This window comes from Bufo bufo, chromosome 4, assembly GCF_905171765.1.
Source record: "Bufo bufo chromosome 4, aBufBuf1.1, whole genome shotgun sequence".
Taxonomy (NCBI): domain Eukaryota; kingdom Metazoa; phylum Chordata; class Amphibia; order Anura; family Bufonidae; genus Bufo; species Bufo bufo.
In genome coordinates, this window is record NC_053392.1 from 252,918,405 (window position 1) to 252,937,799 (window position 19,395).

General features: G+C 46.7%; 1 protein-coding gene across 2 annotated transcripts in view; it reads left to right on the top strand.

Moving 5' to 3' along the window:
* Positions 1 to 704: 704 nt before the first annotated feature.
* FAM131A (family with sequence similarity 131 member A) overlaps positions 705 to 19,395 on the top strand; it is a 108,182-nt gene continuing 89,491 nt past the window's right edge. Inside the window, exon 1 of one of the 2 annotated variants that reach the window (XM_040428523.1) lies at positions 705 to 806. The gene's annotated coding sequence lies outside the window, so the exon portion shown is untranslated. The remainder of the gene's footprint in view (positions 807 to 19,395) is intronic. The other variant, XM_040428522.1, reaches the window with a different exon arrangement.

Genomic DNA, 19,395 nt, shown 5'->3' on the forward strand with positions numbered 1-19,395 from the left:
TCCAGTAGTGTACAGGTGAAACTCGAAAAATTTGAATATCGTGCAAAAGTCCATTTATTTCAGTAATGCAGCTTAAAATTAGAATTTAGACTACATGGTTTGTGGTCTGTTACCATGGAGACACATAGGTATGAAAAGAGCTGTAGACATAAAACGTAGGATATTTTTTACAAACTTTGCAGTAAAGCACAGTACCCCTACCCAGTGGGCACTGTAATTGAATATAGGACTCCCTTGTTGCACACATCTTGCCAACTTTCTCTCTTACAAGGGAGGCAGATGGAGGGGCCCCATGATCAGATTGTGCCCTCCTGGCTGAGCAGCTATCATTTACCTGACCCACTATATCTCAGGTAATCAGCAGTCATGCAGTGAGGTAAACACATCATGGAGATGTCCTGGCCCCTCATTATCACAGGCTTCACATTGGCCTGTTCTCCATGAGACGCCATCGTCTGCTCTCTCCGTGAGGAGCCTCCTCGTCGTGCTCCCTGCTGTGTGTCCAGCCATTGCCTCTCCTGTAATTACCCCAATCTCCCCCCTCACTCGCAGGCCCCCTCTCCGCCGCCCTGACAATAAGGCGGCAGCAGGGTGTTGCTGTGTGGAGGGGCAGTGACGTCACAGCCTCCGCTCATCAGCAGCTGCAGCTCCGGGGAACATAACGGGAGCAGGGACACGGCAGTCACCCGGTTCTCCAGACCCGACGGCTCCTGTGCACTGTCGGGATGTGCCCGGACTGCTGAGGATGACTATGGGCTGTATCGGGAGCCGGAGCAGCGGGACCGGTGAGAGGAGCAGGGATATGTGTATGTATTATTCTGCTATGTTCTGCATGTCTGCGGGGCTGTGCTGGTGTATAGCCCGGTGGTGCACCTGATGAGCGGGTCCTCCTAACCAGCTCCCTCCGCAGTGCTCCCTACACCGCTCTGCCTGCACTACTAGGCAATGCTCTGCAGGCTCTGGCTATGCTCTGCCTGCACTACTAGGCTATGCTCTGCAGGCTCTGGCTATGCTCTGCCTGCACTACTAGGCAATGCTCTGCCTGCGCTATTAGGCAATGCTCTGCAGGCTCTGGCTATGCTCTGCCTGCACTACTAGGCAATGCTCTGTAGGCTCTGCTCTGCCTGCACTACTAGGCAATGCTCTGCCTGCACTACTAGGCAATGCTCTGCAGGCTCTGACTATGCTCTGCCTGCACTATTAGGCAATGCTCTGTAGGCTTTGCTCTTCCTGCACTACTTGGGAATGCTCTGCCTGCACTACTAGGCAATGCTCTGCAGGCTCTGGCTATACTTTACCTTCAATATTAGGCAGTACTCTGTAGGCTCTGGCTATGCTCTGCCTGCACTATTAGGCAATACCCTGCCTCCTCTGGCTATGCTCTGCCTGCACTGTTAGGTAATACCCTGCAGGCTCTGGCTATGCTCTGCCTGCACTGTTAGGCAGTATTCTGCAGGCTCTGGCTATGCTCTGCCTGCACTGTTAGGCAGTATTCTGCAGGCTCTGGCTATGCTCTGCCTGCACTGTTAGGCAGTATTCTGCAGGCTCTGGCTATGCTCTGCCTGCACTGTTAGGCAGTATTCTGCAGGCTCTGGCTATGCTCTGCCTGCACTGTTAGGCAGTATTCTGCAGGCTCTGGCTATGCTCTGCCTGCACTGTTAGGCAATATTCTGCAGGCTCTGGCTATGCTCTGCCTGCACTGTTAGGCAATATTCTGCAGGCTCTGGCTATGCTCTGCCTGCACTGTTAGGTAATATTCTGCAGGCTCTGGCTATGCTCTGCTTGCACTACTAGGCAAAGCTCTGTGTAGCATGCCCCTTTCAGTGGGTGAGGAGCATGTTACTTCAGACCATATAAATAACATGTAGGATCACTCCTGGTATGGTTACCATTCTCATAGATCCCTTCCAAATTCTAGTAGTTGCTGGGCTGCAGAATAAAGGGTAGATATTCTGGGGAATTAGGAAAGGGTTAACTGTACTGGTGACATAGCACCAAGACGTTTTGGTCCATTCCAGTAAACAGTTAAAGTACAGTACTGAGGAGGAATGTCCTGGTAGAATAGGACCAGTCATGGCCAGAGCTCCAGCAATGTGTGGGTAGATACTGGATGGACTTTGAGCTCTGTCACAGCTGTGCCTTCCTGAGTTTCCATGGAACAGACAGAACAGGTTTTATCACTTGAGCCATCAGAGGTGAGCGAATTTCCGGTTATGAAATTCGTTTGCGATTCGTTAACTGATAAAAGGTGAATTGGGTTATGGATTCTGTTACCACGGACCATAACGCAATTCTATGACGGAATGCCTTTAGAGGCATTCCGTTATTCATTCCGTCATAATAGAAGTCTATGGGCTGCAAAACGGATCCGTCCCGTTTCCGTTATGAAGGGGAGAACTGTTTTGCAGCCCATAGACTTTTATTATGACGGAATATCTCTAAAGGCATTCCGTCATAGAATTGTGTTATGGTCCGTGGTAACAGAATCCATAATGCAATTCACCTTTTACCAGTAACCGAAGTGTGAACGAATTTCATAACCTGAAATTCGCTCATCTCTAATAGCTATATTACACGCTATATAATATACAGTATATTCCAAGTATACAGCTATACTATACACTATATAATATACAGTATATTACAGGTATACAGCTATACACTATATAATATACAGTATATTACAAGTATACAGCTATACTATACACTATAGAATATACAGTATATTACAGGTATACAGCTATACTATACACTATATAATATACAGTATATTACAGGTATACAGCTATACTATACACTATATAATATACAGTATATTCCAAGTATACAGCTATACTATACACTATAATATACAGTATATTACAAGTATACAGCTATACTATACACTATAGAATATACAGTATATTACAGGTATACAGCTATACTATACACTATAGAATATACAGTATATTCCAAGTATACAGCTATACTATACACTATATAATATACAGTATGTAACAAGTATACAGCTATACTATACACTATAGAATATACAGTATATTACAGGTATACAGCTATACTATACACTATATAATATACAGTATATTACAAGTATACAGCTATACTATACACTATAGAATATACAGTATATTACAGGTATACAGCTATACTATACACTATAGAATATACAGTATATTACAGGTTTACAGCTATACTATAGAATATACAGTATATTACAAGTATACAGCTATACTATACACTATAGAATATACAGTATATTACAAGTATACAGCTATACTATACACTATATAATATACAGTATATTACAGGTATACAGCTATACTATACACTATATAATATACAGTATATTACAAGTATACAGCTATACTATACACTATATACAGTATATTACAGGTATACAGCTATACTATACACTATATACAGTATATTACAGGTTTACAGCTATACTATACACTATATACAGTATATTACAGGTATACAGCTATACTATACACTATATAATATACAGTATATTACAAGTATACAGCTATACTATACACTATATACAGTATATTACAGGTTTACAGCTATACTATACACTATATACAGTATATTACAGGTTTACAGCTATACTATACACTATATACAGTATATTACAGGTATACAGCTATACTATACACTATATAATATACAGTATATTACAGGTATACAGCTATACTATACACTATATACAGTATATTACAGGTATACAGCTATACTATACACTATATACAGTATATTACAGGTTTACAGCTATACTATACACTATATACAGTATATTACAGGTATACAGCTATACTATACACTATATACAGTATATTACAGGTATACAGCTATACTATACAGCATATAATATATCACAAGTCTATAGTAGGTGTGCATCCTATGTTAGTATATAAGCAGTGGCGGTCAACCCTTACAACCATATACAGGTGTTCATTAGCCTCTCGGATGGACATGGTGATTGGACCCTGACCACCACAGAGGTCTTGCACAAATGATTTCATGGTAGATCTTGCTTCATTTAACCCTGGCTGAGCTGGGTGCGAGTCTTGCTCTGCTATACAATGGGGCTAGTACTCTGCAGGCTGTGGCAATGTGTAGTAACTGCTCTGGCTGAACGGGAATTGGCTTTTTAAGCTGGGTATGCTTTGCAGGCTTTGGCCCTAGCATTGGAGGGGTTAATGCAGTGCTGCAGCAGTGGGCATAACAGGGTGCTGGCAGTGGCAGGGGTGAAGTATATGCTGTGTAGGTACAGGCAGGATGTGATACGGTGAATGGCACACATATGGATTGTGGTAGTAACAGCAGGGTCTTTTCTCTTTATTTTCCTCCTTGCCCACCCGGGTCCTTATGCTTTGAATATTTCACTTTTACAGACTCCTTTCTGCTCATTAGGTAGACTATTGCTGAGTGATGTAACATTTCTGGGCTCAGTCGCCCTCACCCCCTGTTGCCCCCAGTCTCCTTGCCCATAGCTTATATAGGGGCCTGTATTTCTTCAGCTTCAGTTACCTTTAATCGGCTGACGCCCGGGGCCTTTGCTGCCCTCTTCTCCTGGGGCCTTCTTCTCTCTCATGCCTCCTGGGACCTTTTTGTCTGCACTACAGTAGCGAGGAGGATGGCTGCATTCTATTTGTATGCTTTTCTTCCCTCTGGTTTGACATGTGCAGCAGTACTTATGTTTGCTCCCAGACTTCAGGCGTGGATACCGATTTGCATGCAAGTCCAGGTGATAAGTGCTGCAAACATATGGGCCAAATTAAGGCCTCTTGCACACGACCGTATGTATTTTGCGATCCGCAAAAAATACGTATGACGTCCGTGTGCATTCCGTATTTTGCGGAACGGAACAGCTGGCCCTTCATAGAACAGTCCTATCCTTGTCCGTAATGCGGAGAATAATAGGACATGTTAGATTTTTTTGTGTAATGGAAATACGGAAACGGAATGCACACGGAGTAACTTTCGTTTTTTTTTGCGGGCCCATTGAAGTGAATGGTTCTGCATAGGGTTCGTAAAAAAAAATCGGAACGGACACGGAAATAAAATACGTTCGTGTGCATGAGCCCTAATGGGGTTTTTGCAAGAATTTTTTTTTATTTTTTTATTTTTTTTGCAAACCCCCCTACTTTACCAGACCTGTAAAGGGAAGATGACTTACTCCTGGCATTGGATCCTTGCTCCTTCTCCTCCCGGCCTGCGATGCTCCGCTTGGCTCCCTCAATGTAAACATCTGGTTTGGATGTGTACATTGAGGCAGCCTAGCGGAGCATCGCAGGAGGCAGTCCAGTAAACCCCTTTTACGGATCACATATATGAAGCCTTATTAGGAACTCTGGAGCAGACCACGGTAGACTTCGAAGCTTGTGTTACTTAAAGGGGATGTCTCATCTCTAGGATACGCCCCCATTGTCTTATAGGGGCGGATCCCACCGCTGGGACCCGCACCTATATCGGGAACAGAGCCCCGCAAGGTGGTGGCTGGAGGACTTCGGTCCGGCCACCATCAAGGCAGCTCCCCATAAAAGTGAATGGCAGCGCACCATGCATGACCTGCCACCGCTCCCATTCACTTCTATGGGCTCGAGGAAAATAGCCGAGCCGGCGCTCAGCTATTTTCGCCGGCCCCATAGAAAATGAATGGATCAGAAGCACGATTCGCTCACCCCTAGCCCTGACCCTTCACCCCTCTAGGCAGCTCTGCAAGTGGAAGCAACCAGTCCTTCTCATATTCTAGTACAGGTTGCTGGCAGCCATATTTAAATTTTTCCTGTAACCCATGTAAAGAGGTTGTCCCATTGCGCTGTTTCCATGGCAAGACATGGGACTAATCTCCAGCCCCAGATGGCCGAGCTTACGGAAACTGCCGAGTGGGCTGCTGCTCCGCCGTTTCTGTAGCTCGGGAGTTACGGATATAGCGGATCACCGGCCTGCTCAGCAGTTTCTGTAAGCCCGACCTCCCGGAGCTGTAGCTTAGTCCCATCTCGCTGGGGTGGGACAGTCCCTGTAAGTTGGCTATATGTGCCGTTGCAAAGATTTGATAAAAATATAAAAATGCATCATTTTCCTGCGACTCGCACCAGTCACGCCCCTAAAGGATCTTTTGCAGCAATTTGTATGTTTTTCTTTTTTTCTTTTTTTGTGAATGCCTTTTTTCAATTGTGTTCAGCAGAAATCAGAGTCCACAGTAGAATGTGCCGCCAGCAACTGCACCTAGGAATTAATTTCCATTAGAGGCTTTCTCTCTTGGTCCCTAATGCACGACAGTAGCTACATTCATTGCCGATCCCTGTCCATGGGCAGCTTCTGGTTATTATAGTACATCTCTGCACTCTCAACTTGCTGCAGTTCCTACCTCTGTAAGGTTTGCAGTACTTCTGCATGGTTTCCCTGGCTTCTGTCTTGCAGATTTGCAGGAGTCTTTTGAAGCTATTGTTTCTAAGCACCATTACATGGGGTTCCTCTACTTGTGCAGCTTTGTGACCTGTTTGTATGGGATGGCGGTAGAGATCTGTAGAGGATGCCTCTGCCTGGGGTGCGGTGTGTCTGTAAGCTTGGTGCAGGGTGGCGTGCGTTCACAAGGTTTTTCTGCAGCTCTTTACAGCTCCAGGATACCATGCACAAAATCTACGCTGTTTGCTATACATTTATGTCCCAGCATAGATTAACCACCCAGAATGTATCATTTATGTTTAATTTGCCTTTGCAGGCGTTATATAAAAATCAAGCTTTCATAATGTACACAAAGCAATAGAACCGCTCCATAGTAATGCTGCCACACCTTTATTAGCAGCATCTCCGAATGGGATTTGGCTTAGGTCCTGTAGTGTAATCACAGGGCCAAGAAATATTCTCCTGCTCTTCTGCCTCATGCACAGGATCCGATAAAGAAACAGCACCCATACGGCTCGCTGCTCATGTATGCCCCTTCTTACAACCACCCATAGTATTGCTTTGAACCAGTATATTCCAGTGTTAAATATAAGCATTTAAAAAAATCATAGTACGGGTACATTCACACTGAGTTTTTCGGAGCGGATGTTGGAGCGGATTCTGCTCCCAAAACCACACCCAAAATTCTGGCAAATCAGCTCCATTGATTTCAATTTGCGGTACCCAATGCACGGGCAGCGTCCGTGCGGCGGCCAGGACAGATCGAGACCTATTCAACTTGAATGGGTCTGAGATCCGTCCGCACCTCAAAAAAATAGAACTTGTTCTATTTTTTTTGCGGTGCGGAGGCACCGACAGAAACACTATGGAAGCACTCTGTAGTGGTTCCGTGCCTCCGTTCCGCACCGCAGCTATGGATTGCGGACCCATTCAAGTGAATGGGTCCGCATCCGTGATGCGATGAGCACATGGCCGGTGCCCGCATATTGCGGACCTGCTGTTTGCGGGCCGCAATACGGCCACGGCCGTGTGCATGAGGCCTGAGCTTTTGGCCTCTTGCACACGAACTTTGCGCACTCCACATCACAGATGCAGACCCATTCACTTGAATGGGTCCGCAATCATGGAGATGCGGAATGGAAGCACGGATCGGAACCCCACTGAAGCACTCCGTAGTGCTTCCGTGGTGTTCCTTTCTGTGCCTCTGCAACGCAAAAAAATAGAACTTATTCTATTTTTTTGAGGTGTGGACGGACCATGGACCCATTCAAGTTGAATGGGTCTCGATCCATCCCGGCCGCCGCACAGACGTTGCCCGTACATTGGGGACCGCAAATTGCTGTCCCCAATGTACGGAAATGATGCACAACGTTCATATGCAAGAGGCCTTAGTCCTCTTTCACACGTCAGTGAATCCAATGTATTTATTGTACACAGTCATGCACTCGTTTGGTTTGTGATGTGGACCAAGCACCCCCATTGAACTCTGTGGGTCCATGAAAACCACTGACACAACAGGCATCTGTGTTCTGTCAGTGATTTTCATGGACCATTGGTAGGAGATGCTCTGGAAATGAATTTTCAGCCTAGCAGTGTACGGATGACACATGAAGGGCCAAAAACGGACACACAGACCAAACACGGATGAACCACTGACTGTCCTGTCACAAGTGTCATCTTGGACATGTGAATAAGAGGTCTTGGGCTGTTTTCACATCTGTGGCGGATGTTAGGGGCCTCCCTTGCAAGTTCAGACAAAAGTCCTGGACAAAATACCTTTCCAGCAGAATGATGGACACCATAACGGAAACCTGCAGACCCCAGCAGAAAATACGCCAGCCTAGCCTTAGATCTTATTGTAAGGCCTCATGTACCAGACTGTGTCCATTTTGCTGTCCACAAACCACGAATCCGCAAAATACGGGTCCAGTCCGTGTGCCGTCCTCATTTATTTTAATTTTTTTAGTAGACCCATTGATTTCATCTATGTGCTTTCCTCATCCATATGTCCGTTCCACAAAAACATAGAACATGTCCTATACTTTACTAATCACGTTTTCTACCAATGAATCCAACGATTGAGTACTCTAATAAGAAAAATCTAATTAAAAAAACGTTTTCTATCTTTTATCAGTCCCCCCCCCCTCTCCCCCCATGCCATCAGTCCTCGGCATTGGGGTGCATTCACACGACCGTATAAATGGATCTGCATCCGTTCCGCAAATTTGCGGAACGGGTGCGGACCCAGTCATTTCAATGGGGCCACAAAAGATGTGGACAGCACACTGTGTGCTGTCCGCATCCGTTGTTCCGTTCCGTGGCCCGCAAAAAAGCTAGAGCATGTCCTATTCTTCTCCGCAACCGCGGGCAAGCTTACGCATTCTCTATGTAGCGCTGGCCATGTGCGGTCCGCAAATTGCGGAATGCACACGGCCGGTATTCGTGTTCTGCGTATCCGCAATTTGCGGACCGCAAAACACTTACGGTCGTGTGAATGCACCCTTATCACCATCCCCCAGTGCCACCGCCTCCCCCCCAGTGTCACCAGCTCCTCCCACTGCCATGAACTCCCCCATGCTATCAGTTCCCCCACTCCCTCTCCTAGCCATCAGTGCCCAATCGCAGCGCCAGTGAAATAAAATACTTACTTTTCCTGTAGGGGCGCTGCCGACACTCCACAGATCTTCCATCCTCTTCTTCTCGCGCTGCACTCTGTCCTGACGATGTGTGCACGTCTGGATACGGTGTGACTCGGCGGGAGTCCACGGAGCGTGAGTAAAAGCAAAAGCTTCACTCCCGCTCCGTGGTCACATGGCACAAACCCATTTTTTTTGTGTCGAGTTACTCGATTAATTCGAGTAATCGCTTTAGCCCTAGTTACTACTGTTATCTTTTATCATTGTAAGCTATGGGCCTGGACAACCCCGTTATCTTGTGCACATGTAATACATTGGACCACCATAGCATCCAGTCCTATCATGGCGGCCATGACGTATTCATTTTCAGATAGATCCCTTCACTTATAATATAGGGTTTTGTTTTTGTTTTTTTGCGAAAGAGATTTGTTCTAGACTTTTGTAGAAGCCTTGCAATGATTTGACTATTTTTAATGTTAGAATATTTGTACATGAAAATGCTTAAACGCTATAATCGGTCTTTTTCGGTTTTGACAAGGGGGCTGTCTAGCAAGCGAGTACAGCACGGCCTGCCCATATTATTTTTATCCACCCTACATTACTTGGCACTGTCACTTCCTGTCGCATAGACCTCGGTGGCTATGGAAGAGCTTTGAGAGCAGCTGGTCAATTAATGGCTACAGGCATGAGCAAGACGTCCTGACCGTGATTCTTATTATTATTGAAGGTCTGCGCCCTGAAAACATGCAGTCATCGCTATGCCCTTATTGCACTGCATGACACAGGCTTTCTATTCTCATATGCAATGTCCCTTTCCTTTTCCATTAACGTGTACAGACTTCACTTTGCTTTCATACAATTGCCAGCCTTTCCTTACTATGGGACATCTTTATGAAATACTGGAGCCAGCGATCCCTGATCCATGTTTACTAATCTTTGCGGTCCCCAATGCACGGGCAACATCCATGCGGTGGCCGGGACGGATCGAGACCCATTTTAGGCTACTTTCACACTAGCGTTCTGGGCTCCGCTTGTGAGTTCCGTTTGAACGCTCTCACAAACAGCCCCGAACGGATCCGTCCAGCCCTAATGCATTCTGAGTGGATGCGGATCCGCTCAGAATGCATCAGTCTGGCTCCGTTTGTCCTCCGCTCCGCTCAGCAGGCGGACACCTGAACGCAGCTTGCAGCGTTCGGGTGTCCGCCTGGCCGTGCGGAGCCAAACGGATCCGTCCAGACTTACAATGTAAGTCAATGGGGACGGATCCGTTTGAAGTTGACACAATATGGCTCAATTTTCAAACTGATCCGTCCCCCATTGACTTTCAATGTAAAGTCAAAACGGATCCGTTTGCATCATCATGAAAAAAAAAAAATATATATATATATATATATATATTTTTTCCATGGTAATGCAAACGGATCCGTTCTGAACGGATCTAAGCGTTTGCATCATAGGTGCGGATCCGTCTGTGCAGATACCAGACGGATCCGCACCTAACGCAGGTGTGAAAGTAGCCTAACTTGAATGGGTCAGTGATCCGTCCGCACCGTAAAAAAATAGAACGTGGTCTATTTTTTATTTTTTTTTGTGGTGCGGAGGCACGGACAGAAACACCACGGAAGCACTCCGTAGTGCTTCGTGGGGTTCCGATCCGTGCTTCCCTTCCGCACCGCATCTCCTATTTAAGTGAATGGGTCCGCATCCGTGATGCGGGGTACACACGGCTAGTGCCCGTGTATTGCGGCAATACGGCCACGGACGGGCAACGGCAGTGTGCATGAGACCTAAGCACAAGAATTTTTTATTTTTTTTTGCTGTGGTTTTTATTGCTTTTATTTTGCAGGCATACCACAAGTCAGTCTTCATGTCTGCTGCGCTGCCAGAGGAGACACCATATATTAGGCACATCCTCCGGCAGTTCGTGCTCATAAGCTGAAATCTACGGTAGCTCCGAGCTGCTGTAGATTTCTGTCTTCGTAAAAACTGGCATAAACAAAGAAAATTGTGCCCGCTCACCATGTCCTCTTTTCAGAAAGTTGCAAGGGGGGCATAAAAACATGGGTTTTGCGACTTTTCCCGCAAGAAAACTAGCATAGAGAGATAGTAAATCTCCCCCATTATGTCTTACCACTAGCCGTTTTCTTTAAGATGTTGGCAAAACAACTGAAGAAATGCCAAGAGCTAAAGAGTTCTGTGTTTTTAAAAAGAGGCAAGAAAGTATAAAAAAAAATAAAAAGCTATTTCCATGACCTGCGTTTCATATTTCCCATAGACCTTCGGCTAACGTCTGTACAAAAAGTGCTCCAAAAAACGTGACTAAGGCCTCATGCACACGACCGTATTTTTTTGCGGTCCGCAAAAACGGGTTCCGTTTTTCCGTGATCCGTGACAGTTTTTTCGTCCGTGGGTCTTCCTTGATTTTTGGAGGATCCACGGACATGAAAAAAAAGTCGTTTTGGTGTCCGCCTGGCCGTGCGGAGCCAAACGGATCCGTCCTGAATTACAATGCAAGTCAATGGGGACGGATCCGTTTGACGTTGACACAATATGGTGCAATTTCAAACGGATCCGTACCCCATTGACTTTCAATGTAAAGTCAGGAGTTAATATACCATCGGATCGGAGTTTTCTCCAATCCGATGGTATATTTTAACTTGAAGCGTCCCCATCACCATGGGAACGCCTCTACGTTAGAATATACTGTCGGATATGAGTTAGATCTGAAACTCAAATCCGACAGTATATTCTAACACAGAGGCGTTCCCATGGTGATGGGGACGCTTCAGGTTAGAATACACTAAAAGAACTGTGTACATGACTGCCCCCTGCTGCCTGGCAGGTGCTGCTAGGCAGCAGGGGGCAGCCCCCCCCCCCCCGTAGTTAACACATTGGTGGCCAGTGCGGCCGGCCCCCCTCCCTCCCCTGTAGTTAACTCGTTGGTGGCCAGTGGGCCCCTCCTCCCTCCCCTGTAGTTAACTCGTTGGTGGCCAGTGGGCCCCCCCTCCCTCCCCTGTAGTTAACTCGTTGGTGGCCAGTGGGCCCTCTCCCCTCCCTCCCCCTCCTAATTAAAATCTCCCCCCCTATCATTGGTGGCAGCGGAGAGTACCGATCGGAGTCCCAGTTTAATCGCTAGGGCTCCGATCGGTAACCATGGCAACCAGGACGCTACTGCAGTCCCGGTTGCCATGGTTACTTAGCAATTTGTAGAAGCATTATACTTACCTGCGAGCTCCGATGTCTGCGTCCGGCCGGGAGCTCCTCCTACTGGTAAGTGACAGGTCATTAAGCAATGTGTCACTTACCAGTAGGAGGAGCTCCCGGCCGGACGCAGACATCGGAGCTCGCAGGTAAGTATAATGCTTCTACAAATTGCTAAGTAACCATGGCAACCGGGACTGCAGTAGCGTCCTGGTTGCCATGGTTACCGATCGGAGCCCCAGCGATTAAACTGGGACTCCGATCGGTACTCTCCGCTGCCACCAATGATAGGGGGGGAGATTTTAATTAGGAGGGGGAGGGAGGGGGGGCCCACTGGCCACCAACGAGTTAACTACAGGGGAGGGAGGGGGGCCGGCCGCACTGGCCACCAATGAGTTAACTACAGGGGAGGGAGGGGGGGCGGCCACACTGGACACCAATGTGTTAACTACGGGGGGGGGGGGGGCTGCTGCCAGGCAGCAGGGGGCAGTCATGTCCACAGTTCTTTTAGTATATTCTAACCTGAAGCGTCCCCATCACCATGGGAACGCCTCTGTGTTAGAATATACTGTCGGTTCTGAGTTTTCACGGAGTGAAAACTCAGCTCTGAAAAAGCTTTTATGCAGACGGATCTTCGGATCCGTCTGTATGAAAGTAACCTACGGACACGGATGCCAATCTTGTGTGCATCCGTGTTCTTTCACGGACCCATTGACTTGAATGGGTCCGTGAACCGTTGTCCGTCAAAAAAATAGGACCGGTCATATTTTTTTTGACGGACAGGATACACGGATCACGGTCTCGGCTGCAAAACGGTGCATTTTCCGATTTTTTTTTTTTTTTCCACGGACCCATTGAAAGTCAATGGGTCCGCAAAAAAAAAAAACGGAAAACGGCACAACGGCCACGGATGCCCCTTGCAGACGAGCTTGAGCGGATTAGGTCCGGATGTGTTTAGTGTAAAATGTGCGATTTCGCAAGCAAGTTCATTCAGTTTTGTAAGCGATCGCGTTCAGTTTTTATTGCGCGGGTGCAATGCGCATCGATGCATTTTTCACGCGTGTGAAAAAAAATGGAACGTTTACAAACAACATCTCTTAGCAACCATCAGTGAAAAACGCATTGCATCCACACTTGCTTGCGGATGTGATGCGATTTTCACACAGCCCCATTCACTTCTATGGGGCCAGCATTGCGTGAAAAACGCAGACTATAGAACATGCTGCGATTTTCACGCAACGCACAAGTGATGCGTGAAAACCAACGCTCATGTACACAGACCCATTGAAATGAATGGGTCCGGATTCAGTGCGGGCCCAATACGTTCACATCACGCATTGCACCCGCACGGAATACTCGCTCGTGTGAAAGGGGCCTAAAAGTGCAGAAAAACGCCACTAAAAGACTTCATGTGAACGCAGCCTAAGGCCTTATGCAAAAGGCCATTGCTGTTTTTGCAGTCCGCAAATTGCAGATCCGCAAAACACAGATGCCAGCCATGTGCGTTACGCATTTTGTGGATCACTACATCCTGCCTTCTGTTAGAACTGCCTATTCTTGTCTATTTAATTTTTTTGTGGGGCCGCAGAACGGACTTGCAGACAGAAAACAGTGTGCTGTCCGCATCTTTTGTGCCCCATTGAAATGAATGGGTCTGCATTGGATCTGCAAAAAATGTGTGCATGAGACCAAAAAAATAAAAATCTAGATGTTAGGCTACTTAACACTCGTGTTTTGGCTTTCCGTTTATGAGATCAGTCATGGGCTCTCACAAGCGCTCCAAAACGGATCAGTTTTGCCTTAATTCATTCTGAATGGAAAAGGATCCGCTCAGAATGGATCCGCTCAGCATTGCACTCTGGAGGCGGACACCAAAACGCTGCAGCGTTTTGCTGTCCGCTTGAAGAATCTGAGCCAACCGTCCTGGCACACAATGTAAGTCAATAGGGATGGATCCGTTTTTTCTGGCACAATAGAAAACGGATCCGTCCCCCATTGACTTTCAATGGAGTTCATGACGGCTATGTGACAGATAATACAATCGGATCCGTTCATGACGGATGCATGTGGTTGTATTATTGTAATGGATCCGTTTTTGCAGATCTATGACGGATCCGCCCAAAACGCGAGTGTGAAAGTAGCCTTTAGATGTGTGGAATCAGTCTAAGGCCTCATGCACACGGCCGTGTTCCGCGGCCGAGAGCGGTCCGTGGTAACCCGGCCGGGATTCCTGCTGACAGCAGGAGCGCACGGCGTCATTGGTTACAGCCGCTGCTGTACAGTAATACACTCGTATCGATCATACGCGGAACACGGCTATGCAGGTGGTCATACACTTCCTACAGCTATTCCACCTGATCTCCTCATACACATGCATTCATGGTTTGTCATGGTTTGGTTGAGCGTGCATGTCTTGTCAATAATGAGATGAGATTAAAAGTGGCCATGTCGGAACCCACCAATTTCTGTGGAACTTGCTGTAATTTGTATTATACTTTCAGCTGACGCTTGTTCTGCAGAGGTTGGCTGGGAGAAGGATTGGGCATGTTGAGATTCAAAATGCCTGATCCTTGTGTTTCTTAGGCCTCATGCACATGAACGTATATTATTTTCATGTCCGTTCCTTTTTTTTTTTTTTTTGCGGACCGTATACGGAGCCATTCATTTCAATGGGTCCGCAAAAAAACTGAAGTTACTCTGTTCCGGTCCGCAAAATACGGAATGCACACAGACGTCATCCGTATTTTTTGTGGATCCGGTTTCTGTGGACCGCAAAATACATGCGGTCGTGTGCATGAGGCCTAAGGGACAGCATTTTTGTTTGACAGCAACTTACTCCTGACTCTTTATTAGAACATGTGCTCACTCGGCAGGAAGGAGAGGGCATGTGTATGGGAAGACACGCGTTTGGTTGACAGCTTTTGAAGATGCTTGGTGCCTTACGCCACTACCAGACATCCCTGGTTGCAGCTTATCTCACTTGAGAAAAGAAGTATCGGGCATGTCTGATCCTTTTTTTTTTTTTTCCTGACTTCTGCCAAATGAACACCTGCTGAACATGTAATACACATTAGATGGTCGAACAGCCTTGCCAAAATAGAGGGGTTCGGCAAGCCTTAGGCCTCATACATATGAACGTATTTTGTTTCCATGTCCGTTCCGTTTTGGTTTTTTTTCCGGATAGGATGCGGACCCATTCATTTCAACGGTGTGCGGTCCGCGTCAGTATGTCCGTTCCGTAGCCCTGCAAAAAAAAATAGAACATGTCCTATTCTTGTCCGTTTTGCGGACAAGGATAGGCATTGTTACAATAAAAACTTATGCCGTCCGTTTTTTTTTTTGCAGATCCATTGTAACAATGCTTAAAACAATGTGTTTTTTTTTGCAGGGCTACGGAATGGACATACTGATGTGGACAGCACACGGTGTGCTGTTTGCATTTTTTGCTGACCCATTGAAATGAATGGGTCTGCATCCTATCTACAAAATAAAGGAACGAACACGGAAACAAACAACGTTCGTGTGCATGAGGCCTTAGTCTAATTTGTATGGCCAGCTTTAGGCTAGGACTACATGACCACAATTGTGAACTTGCAAGGCACTTTGACATTGCAGGTAGGGATGAGTGAATCGACTTCGGATGAAACATCCGAAGTCGATTCGCATAAAACTTCGTTCTAATACTGTATGGAGCAGGAGCTCCGTACAGTATTAGAATGTATTGGCTCCAATGAGCCGAAGTTATTGCTTCAATAACTCCTGCTCCGTACAGTAGTACAACAAAGTTTTATGCGAATCGACTTTGGATGTTCCATCCGAAGTTGATTTGCTCATCCCTAATTGCAGGTAAAAATTGCCTATAGAGAGTCATGGTGTTGAAAGTATACTTCTGTGAATCTGTGATGTCTCCTTGTAAATGATGTGCCAGATCACCATTTGAAAGGGAAGCTTCACATGAAGAGGTTTTCTGAGGATTTTAAAACCTGGCCTTGAGCAGGGAGGCTATGTAAAATAATAAAAAAGCATACCCTCTCTTTAACTGCCCCGCTGGTCCAAATATGACTGTTGCACACGTCTTCCGCATCCAATCACTAGCCTTAGGGCTCTTTCACACTTGCGTTGTTCTTTTCCGACATAGAGTTCCGTCGTCGGGGCTCTATGCCGGAAGAATCCTGATCAGGATTATCCCAATGCATTCTGAATGGAGAGCAATCCGTTCAGGACGCCTTCAGTTCCGGACCGGAACGTTTTTTGGCCGGAGAAAATACTGCAGCATGCTGCGCTTTTTGCTCCGGCCAAAAATCCTGAACACTTGCCGCAAGGCCGGATCCGGAATTAATTCCCATTGAAAGGCATTAATCCGGATCCGGCCTTAAGCTAAACGTCGTTTCGGCGCATTACCGGATCCGACGTTTAGCTTTTTCTGAATGGTTACCATGGCTGCCAGGACGCTAAAGTCCTGTTTGCCATGGTAAAGTGTAGTGGGGAGCGGGGGACATCATTCTGGAGCGCCCTGGGAGCTGCACGGACTGTAAGTATACTGCTCCCCCGCTCCCCACTACTACTACGACAACCAGGACTTTAATAGCGTCCTGGCTGCCATAGTAACACTGAACGCATTTTGAAATGGCAGCAGCAGCTGGATGAGAAAAATGTGGGTGCACGTTCTCAAGGAAAAAGATTTCTTAGGTCCCTTTCACACGAGCGAGTTTTCCGCGCAGGTGCAATGCGTTACTTGAACGCATAGCACCCGCACTGAATCCTGACCCATTTATTTCAATGGGTCTGTGTACATGAGCGTTGTTTTTCACGCATCAGTTCTGCGTTGCGTGAAAATCGCAGCATGTTCTATATGCTGCGTTTTTCACGCAGCCCTGGCCCCATAGAAGTGAATGGGGCTGCGTGAAAAAGGCATTGCATCCGCAAGCAAGTGCGGGTGCGATGCGTTTTTCACTGATGGTTGCTAAGAGATGTTGTTTGTAAACCTTCAGTTTTTTATCACGCGCGTGAAAAACGCATCAAAACGCATTGCACCCGCGTGGAAAAAACTGAACAACTAAACGCAACCGCAGACAAAACTGACTGAACTTGCTTGCAAAATAATGCAAGTTTCACTGAACGCACTCTGAACGCATCCGGCCCCAATCCGCAACGCCCGTGTGAAACCAGCCTACCCCAATATTAGTCCAGAAAATGAACGGCACTCCTTTGGATGGTAAAAAATAACTCCTTTAAGCCTCATGCACACGACCGTTGTGTGCATTCGTGGCCGTTGTGCCGTTTTCCGTTTTTTTTTTACGGACCCATTGACTTTTAATGGGTCCGTGGAAAAATCGGAAAATGCACCGTTTTGCAGCAGCATCCGTGATCAGTGTTTCCTGTCCGTCAAAAAAAATATGACCTGTCCTATTTTTTTGATGGACAACGGTTCACGGACCCATTCAAGTCAATGGGTCCGTGAAAGAACACGGATGCACACAAGATTGGCATCCGCGTCCGTGATCCGTGGCCGTAGGTTACTTTCATACAGACGGATCCGAAGATCCGTCTGCATAAAATCTTTTTCAGAGATGAGTTTTCACGAAGTGAAAACTCATATCCGACAGTATATTCTAACACAGAGGCGTTTCCACTATAGGGACGCTTCTAGTTAGAATATACTACGAACTGTGTACATGACTGCCCTCTGCTGCCTGGCAGCACCTGATCTCTTACAGGGGGCTGTGATCCGCACAATTAACCCCTCAGGTGCTGCATCTGTCACTTACCAGTAGGAGGAGCTCCTGGCCGGTCACAGACAGCGCAGCAGGTAAGTATGATGCTTCTAATATTGTAATATTGCTAAGTAACCATGGCAACCAGGCCTGCAGTAGCGTCCTGGTTGCCATGGTTAACGATCGGAGCCCCAGAGCGATTAAACTGGGACTCCGATCGGAATCTCCGCGGCCACCAATGATCGGGGGGGGGGGGAGAGGGGAGGCCGCACACTGGCCACCAATGATATTAATACAATAGAGGGGGGGGCGCACACTGGCCACCAATGATAATACAATAGAGGGAGGGAGGGGGGGCCGGGGGAGGCCGCACACTGGCCACCAATGATATTACAATGGAGGGGGGCGCACACTGGCCACCAATGATATTCAAACTGGGGAGGGAGGGGGGTCTGCCCCCTGCTGCCTGGCAGCCCCTGATCTCTTACAGGGGGCGATGATATGCACAAATTGTGCGGATCACAGCCCCCTGTAAGAGATCGGGTGCTGCCAGGCAGCAGGGGGCACTCATGTACACAGTTTGTAGTATAATCTAACTAGAAGCGTCCCCATCACTATGGGAACGCCTCTGTGTTAGAATATACTGTCGGATATGAGTTTCACGATCTAACTCATATCCGACAGTATATTCTAACATAGAGGCGTTCCAATGGTGATGGGGACGCTTCAAGTTAAAATATACCATCGGATTGGAGAAAACTCTGATCCGATGGTATAATAGGGACTCCTGACTTTACATTGAAAGTCAATAGGGGACGGATCCGTTTGAAATTGCACCATATTGTGTCAACGTCAAACGGATCCGTCCCCATTGACTTGCATTGTAATTCAGGACGGATCCGTTTGGCTCCGCACGACCAGGCGGACACCAAAACGACATTTTTTTTTTTCATGTCCGTGGATCCTCCAAAAATCAAGGAAGACCCACGGATGAAAAAACGGTCACGGACCAACGGAACCCCGTTTTGCGGACCGTGAAAAAATACAGTCGTGTGCATGAGGCCTAATTCACAGATCAGCTTTTGCAGTTTTTGTTAACCAGTTGGTCAGATAGCCTCCTACATTGGTCACTGTGACCACCAACTTAACCAAGGATGGATAAAGTTCTAAAAACTTTAGCAGATAAATCAAGAATCCACATTCACTTTTCTAGTCACCTAGCAATATGTGTCATCAATGACGTAAACAGAGCCCTAGACGCTAGTAGAAAATTTTTACATCAAATAATTGGCATTTGGGAATTTTCCAGCACTGGGTATCAATGCTTAAATAGTCACTAACTATTTACACAAATTTGCATAAATCAATAGTACAAGTGACTCTTAGACCATAAAAATGGCTTTTTCCACTTATCAGCTCTCCCCAACTAA